Below are 7315 nucleotides of genomic sequence, written 5' to 3' on the forward strand. Positions count from 1 at the left end.
CTGTGTCTTTTCATTTTCTTAATGTGTTTCAAAGTATAAACTGTTTAATTTTAATATAATTTGATTTCTATATTTTCTTTCAGAATTTGTGTCACTTTGTTGACTTTAATACATTTAACTTCCTCATTGACCCATATAATTGTCACTATTCCTCATATCATTAGAACTAAACCTCCCAAGGATTTTGGCAGTTAGTAAAGAAGGCTAAATTTTTGTCATTGAAGGTAGAAAAGAGTCCAGAGTAACGCAGTCATGTTTTCAGTATCAAGAGCCATATTTACAATGAAAGAGACAGAAACTAAGACCCATTTTGTCACAGCGACAGTGGTGCATTTCCTGAGAACAGTTTGAGACTATGATCCTATCAACCCCTCTACTCAGATGACGTTTATTGGGCTGAAGGAGCTTATGTCCTCTGCCTGATCCTCATGCCTCACTTGACAAGACAGGAGTCAAGGGCGGCATCAGGTCATCTTACTTCTACTGCAATGCTCTGTCCTTATTCTGGGATAAAAATCACCATCATAGCCAGCAAATAAATAACAGGGTTTCATATAAAAACAAAACAAAAGAAAACGATGTTTAGTTTACGTTTCAGGAAAAAGCCGTGTATTTTCTACTTAGAATACAATTGAGCATGATTTCTCTTTTAAAATGTGGGAGGCAGAGCACTGTTCTGTCTTCACAAGAATCAAGAAATCATAGAACAGTCACTGCTCAGCCTCATCTGCCCACAACTCTCCTCAGAGAACAACCCAAGGAAATCTCCTCCCCTCCCTCCCTCCATGTTTCCTATTACTCAGCCAGGTGCCATTAATTGCAGTGGATGACCTCATCATCACTGGGTCCCGCTGCTCTCCTGCCATGCTTCTCTGGCCAGCTCCAAGCTCACAGGTCTTTTGGCAGACGTGAGCTTTATGTTTTTCTTGCCCTTGGCCTCCTTTGAATTATCACAGTATGGTAGCACTGCAGGTCCATCACCTGCAGGTGTGACAAAGAATACTGTACAACTTTCAGCAATGGCAACTTTAAATGGAAATTAGATTCCTTTCCTGCCTGGTTTTACACCCTACTTTAATTTTACCAAACCACAGTTGCAGAAATCATGTTCGAAACAACCATCTATCTTTTAGAGAGTGCAACTGCAGCAATGCTTGCTTAAGTGCCCCTCTCTCCCACCCCCTTCTCCCTCTCTTCTTTCCTTCCCACCCGTCTTTCCTTCCTGATGCAATGTTACAAGGAAGTGCATAATGTATGAGTGTGTGTGCGTGCGTGCGAGAGTGTGTGTGTATGAATTTTAATCCAATTTACATTCGAGCAATAAGGAACAGAAAAAGCACTTACCAGACTGATGAAATGGGCTACAGTAGTTCAGGAGCCTTTAAACCATGAATTCAATTTGAGAAAGTCATATGCATCTTCAGAAGAAATGCCCAGGAGCCCAGATGGATGGCTGAATTATAAATCTTAAAGTATCTTGAGGGAGTGAAAGCATCTAGGGCAATATGAGTAGGGCAATCAGTAAACCTAGAATAAGGACACTGTAATGACACAGCTAAATAGTTCTTTGAAAACCAAAAGCCCAAGTTCACCAACATGATAGATTTAACCCAGTGTGAAGCCATCATTCCATCTTTACCTGACAGACTATTCTCTTGATTCACTGAAGGAACAAACAATGTTTGGTGGCTCTAATTCTTGTGGAACTCATACACAGGGATGTTTGATGGCACATGTGACTTGGATAAATTCCTCCAAACATTCATGAGCTAAAAGCTCAGCTCCCAGAACATGGAAAGTGACCAAATATTTGATAGAGTCCGTGGGAGGTTTTGTAGTTTCTGCAAGCATGCCCTTGAAGGGCATATTGGGATCCTGGTCCCTTCTTGGTCTCTTTTGATGCCTATCACTATTTGGTGAACACTTTGTTCAGTCACATCTCCCCAGTGTTTATGCTACCTCACTACAGACTCACAACCTCAGAGCAATTAATCCAGCCTGAAACCTAGAAAACTGTGTAAAGAGCAGACCATCCTCTGTGTAAGTTGATCTGTCTCCAGTGCATGTGACAGTGACGGGCAGACAACCAACACAGAAGCTCTGTGAGTCATTTAGTTCGTCTCTTAAATACCAGTTATATTTAACCCTTCCTCCTTTATCTTGCCCATGAAGGCTGGTCTCTTTGGATGGCAGGACCAACGATCTTTTGTATCTGGCTCATGGTTGAGCAGTCCAATGGCAAACAATAACTACATACTGGATCATGAGATGTGAGAGGATGCAATGCTTACTACTTCTTCACAGATCAGCCACTCCTTCATGTCTCCATTTCCTCTACGTCTCACAATTTGATTTATAGGGCCCTTCCAGCTTAGTTATAATGGTTTCCACAGTCATTCCTGTCTGCCTTAAATCTGTTTTCTTTAGTCCAACTATTCACCCACAAATAGTCATCTATGAAATTATTATAATTCCTTCAGATTTGATTTTGAAATGATTCTATCTGATATAAGTTTTCTGACTAGATAATTAATTTTTTGATAAATCTATTTTTATCTCAATGTGTTTTCTTTAATTGTTTACATTTCCCTTTTTATTTATGTTTTTTGTGCACACATGACACATGTATGGAAGTCACAGGACAACTTTTGGGGAGTTAGTTCCTTCCTTCCACCACCATGTGGGTCCCAGGGATGGGAGGAATACAGGTTATCCAGATTCCTTGTTGGTATCTCTATTGAATGCTCTTCCATATGACTTCTTAGTAAACTACAAACGCTCATTCCTTGTGGTGTCCTCAGCACACTTCAAGCAAGTTAAAGAGAAAATAAATTGTACAGTAGGCATGCATGGAATAGCCTCAAAATATTTCCATCCCCACCAGCCTGACCTCTTTAGATACTGAGTTTTATACCCTCATGGATATTTGACTTTAAAAGCTCCCTATAAGAGGTGAATGTGTCACACTCCAGTATGGCCAGAGGAGAGCCTTAAGTCTTAGCCATCAGGAGCCATTCACTTTCTTTTCCCTTGAAACAAGGTCTCATATGGCCTGGGATTAACATTTTTTCCCACATTAAACATAGGGTTTATTCCAGGTTGGGAGGGAGGGAGGGAGGGAGGGAGGGAGGGAGGGAGAGAGGGACAGATAGAGAGAGAGAGAAGGGGAGAGAGAGAGAGAGAGAGAGAGAGAGAGAGAGAGAGAGAGGGAGAGGAGACACGAAGAGGGTAAGAGAGACAGAAGGGAGAAGAGAGTGAGCGAGGTGCTCACTTAAAAGTTTGAGTGGGTGGGGGTAGAATAGGGGGAAGAGGGAATCATAGGTTAGAAGACAGATCAGGCACCAGAGTGACCTCTAGTGATCTAAAGGGATGACACCAATTGGCAAGCTAAGCAATAGTGGAGAGACCACCTCGAATCCCATTCCTGATAATGAATTTGATGTCTATAACCATCTGGGAGCCTTCATCCAGTGACTGATGGAAGCAGAGGCAAACACACACAATTAAACACTGAACTGAACCCAAGGAACCCAGTGACAGAGAGAGAGGAGTGATGAGCAAATTGGCAAAGAATGGGCTGGCAAAACCAGCAGAGACAGCTGATCTGAACAGGGGAGAGCTCTTGGACCCCAGACCGACAGCAGGGAGGGACTGATCTGGACTCCCCGAATGTGAGTGTCAGTGAGAAGGCCTGGTCAACCTATGGGGCCCTGAGCAGTGGATCAGTGTCTATCCTGGAATACAGTTATCATGTGCCCATAGCACAAAGAGGGATGCTCTCTCAGCCTGGACTCTTAGGGGAGTGCCTGGACCCTACCCTGAGTGAAATGACAGACGCTAGATATCCCTTATGTGGAAGGAATTGGCAATAGGGTGGGAGGATGGGGGGGGGGATGGGGAGTGCGGGAGGAGGGGAGGGAGAGGGAACTGGGATTGACATGTAAAACAAGCTATTTAAAATTAAAATAAAAAATTAAAAAAAATGGAAACTTGAACGTGCATTCTGAGTCCTTACACATCCCTGTAATGAGTGACATAGAAATGATAAGGCCACTGTGCATATTCCTCCCATTGTCAGGGGGGCAGGGTCAACATGGTATTTAGTTCCAACCTATTATTATTATTAAAATGGTGGGGAGTTGGGTGTGGCAAGTTAGGGAATAAGGGTGTTGAGTTCTCAAGACTGCTTCCTGCTGACCTGGGCGGGGGCAGGAATTGGGCGATTGACTGTCTTTGGGTTGTTTCATTGAATTCCAGGCTGTATGAAATTATGGCACTTCTGAAGGCCTACAAAGATGTTACCAGAGTAGAGTACAAAGTTAAGTTTAGGAAAAAAATATTTTCTTATGTCCTGGTACTTGAGGGAAGGATTATAAGATAAGGGAGGAGTTCCTGAGGGGTCCTAAAATGAGGGAAGGGAGTCCTGGCACCAGGGAAAGATTGAGTAATATCTGGAGTGAATCTGACCCCTTTGGGTGGGTACAGTTCAGCTCCCTGGAACTTACAAGAATCCTTTGAGTTTGTGAAAAAAATAAGTATTAGACACATTGGCAGCATATTTATGTTATAAACGACTTGACTGAAAGCATTAACATTTTAAAAACCAACATATATCTTTTTTTTCATAGAAAAGCAATTTATTCCATTATAAGCACTTACACAGTTAGTCATGGAGAGTAACAGGCCTCATGGTGGACAGGTCAACCAAACTGGAGATGGCATCAAATTAGGACTAACTCCTAAAAAGGCAACTCTTATCAAGGATTATTTTAATTTTAAAAACAAATACAAACTAGCAATACACTCTTTCTCAACTTGAGAGTTCTCTAGTGGTATGACTGTCAGTTAAAAACATACATCTTACAACTTGGTGGTCCCAAGCTCAAAAAACAAAACAGAAACAAAAAAATGTACAACAAAACCATTTCACAGTAAGGAAAAGAATAATATGGAAACAGCTCAAGAAATATACTAACGAGCAAAAATATGAGGGGAGGAAGAACGAGTGGCCTTAACTAGAAAATACAAGAGTCTGGTTGACAGGACCTTAAAATCTATGACTTGAATCTCCCCTAATTCCTGAATAAAAATGACGTCTTGCCATATTTATACTTATGGCTCAGACACCTACTTCACTTGGCTCTAATTCCTTATCCATTCTGGCTTCTTACTTGAGAATCTGAAAAACTTGGGGATATAGCTTAGCAAGAAAAATAATCAATACATAATATGCCCCATTTCTGAAGCTACTTTAGACCTGGATGGGTTTGTTACTAGAAAATTCCTGAAGAAAATTTAAATATATGTCTGTGGCTTTGTTGAATTAAGTCCCCCAGTTAAGATTTTGAAAACACCCATGGTTTGAGCAAATAGTACTGTTAGTGGCACCTATTGTAGCCGTATAGCTGAACAGTCTCTGTTTCAAACCAGTGTTAAATCCACCTCAGGGTTCAGAAGAAAATAAGGGAAGTCTAAATCACAAGTGCAGACATGTCTAGGATCCTTCTGGATCCATACTTCCTTCAGGGTCTTCATCATTATAAATATTCTCTGCCATCTGCCATACTTGCATGATATTGTCTTCTGATACAGAGAAAATCACCCAAGATTAATTGGGATTCCAGGAGAAATCAGATGTCTCGGCAGTGTGACCACCATGAATAAACAGCGACTCTGGTGGGCCATCTTCTGCATCTTCTGGGGACTGTTCTCCAATTTTACTTAAATCCCAAACATTCAGTCTACGATCAATACTACTAGAAGCCAAAATAGTCTCATTGTGAGGTGACCACTGAACTTGGAATGTTTCATCCTTATGTGACTCAAAGGAATGCATCTTGAGTTTCAGGTTTCTCACATCCCACAAGGCAACAGTCTTGTCAGCTGACCCTGTGGCAAGAATGAATTCGCTATAAGGATTGAAAGACAGGCAGTTCACTTCAGCAGAGTGAGCATCGACCGAGTGGCTTCGCTTGGAAGCATTGTTTGAACGAGTATCCTAAATCATAAGTTTCTGATCGTCAGCAACAGACCCAAACAGAGACTGGTGGAGCACATGGCAGGAAACGTCCTCCACTACTGCCGTATGCCCTGTAAAGATGGTCTTTGCATCCACCACTTTTCCTTCTTTTGGAGCCTCACTGATGTCCCATAGGCAGATGGTGTGGTCATCTGAAGCACTAAGTAAGTGCCCACTGAGGTTTGGATTCCAAGAAAGGCCATAGCCTTCCTTCTGAGATGCAAATCTGGGTTGCACTCTCCAGAAGGGTCTGGTTTGGAAGGATGGTTTTTGTTATTAAAAACAAGCACATCACTGGATGGAGTCTTTGTTGCAATGATGCAAGGGTTCCAGGGCATGTATCAAGTCCTGTTTACTTCTCCTTCATGGTTGATCTTGATTTCTATTTCAGTTTTCCCACTGACAGAGCCAAAACACCCAAATTCTTCTTTTTCACTGTCATAGTGCGATGCATCAAACTGAGCATCACCGTTAGGAAGCTGGACACTGGCTATCACCAGGTGGTTTTGTTCATCTGATGTATGTGTTCCCAGGACAAGCTGTTGAATGCTGAACCTTTTCCTTCAGGCATGGTTACATCTGGAAGCCACTGGGCAGTGAAACTGGGCCACTCCAGGGCATAGGTCATTACCAAATCATGAAGAAAAGGGATATTCTTCTTCCATATTTTGTACACTTCATTGATCATACATTCGCCCACCGCATCATCACAGGCAGCTTCCTTATCATCCGTGGCAGCAGGCGAGCCGGAAGGGGTTGGGGAATCCCGGGGTCGTGTGTTGCAGGAGGGGCGGGGAGGCTACGGGACAACATATACCTTTAGAACAACGAAAAGTCCCTTAATTTTGACTTTGCAGTTATTGTATAGTGGTATAATATGGTGTTTTGTACCCTATTGGAGTTGGATTAGTAGCTTATTAAAAGTTTATTGATTAATGTTAAGACTATGAACTGTAGCATAATGAGAAAGAGAGAAATCTGGAGCATGTTTCATTCTTTTGAATGTCTCAACTCACTTTATTTGTCATAACTGAAGCCTGTTTATCCTCAGACCTTCATAACTTTAATTCATACACCTTACATTACCATCTTCACATAGGTTTACTCAAAAATACCTGTTCCTGAAATCTGTTTTGTGACAGTTGGAGCTTTGCCTGTTGCTTTAAGTGGCAAAGCTGCCAGTCATCAAACCATCAGAGTTCTTGAGAAGGATAAAATTTTGTCAGAATTAATGATTAAAGAATAACAGAGATTTACTAGCTGGTTGCATGTACAGACACCTCCAAGGTTCTCCAT

The 7315-nt window shown here is 41.8% G+C and overlaps 1 pseudogene; it reads right to left on the bottom strand.

Moving 5' to 3' along the window:
• Window positions 1-838: 838 nt before the first annotated feature.
• Window positions 839-6740, bottom strand: LOC101831389 (annotated as a pseudogene).
• Between the last annotated feature and the right edge of the window lie 575 nt (window positions 6741-7315).

This window comes from Mesocricetus auratus, unplaced genomic scaffold, assembly GCF_017639785.1.
Source record: "Mesocricetus auratus isolate SY011 unplaced genomic scaffold, BCM_Maur_2.0 Super-Scaffold_6730, whole genome shotgun sequence".
NCBI lineage: Eukaryota > Metazoa > Chordata > Mammalia > Rodentia > Cricetidae > Mesocricetus > Mesocricetus auratus.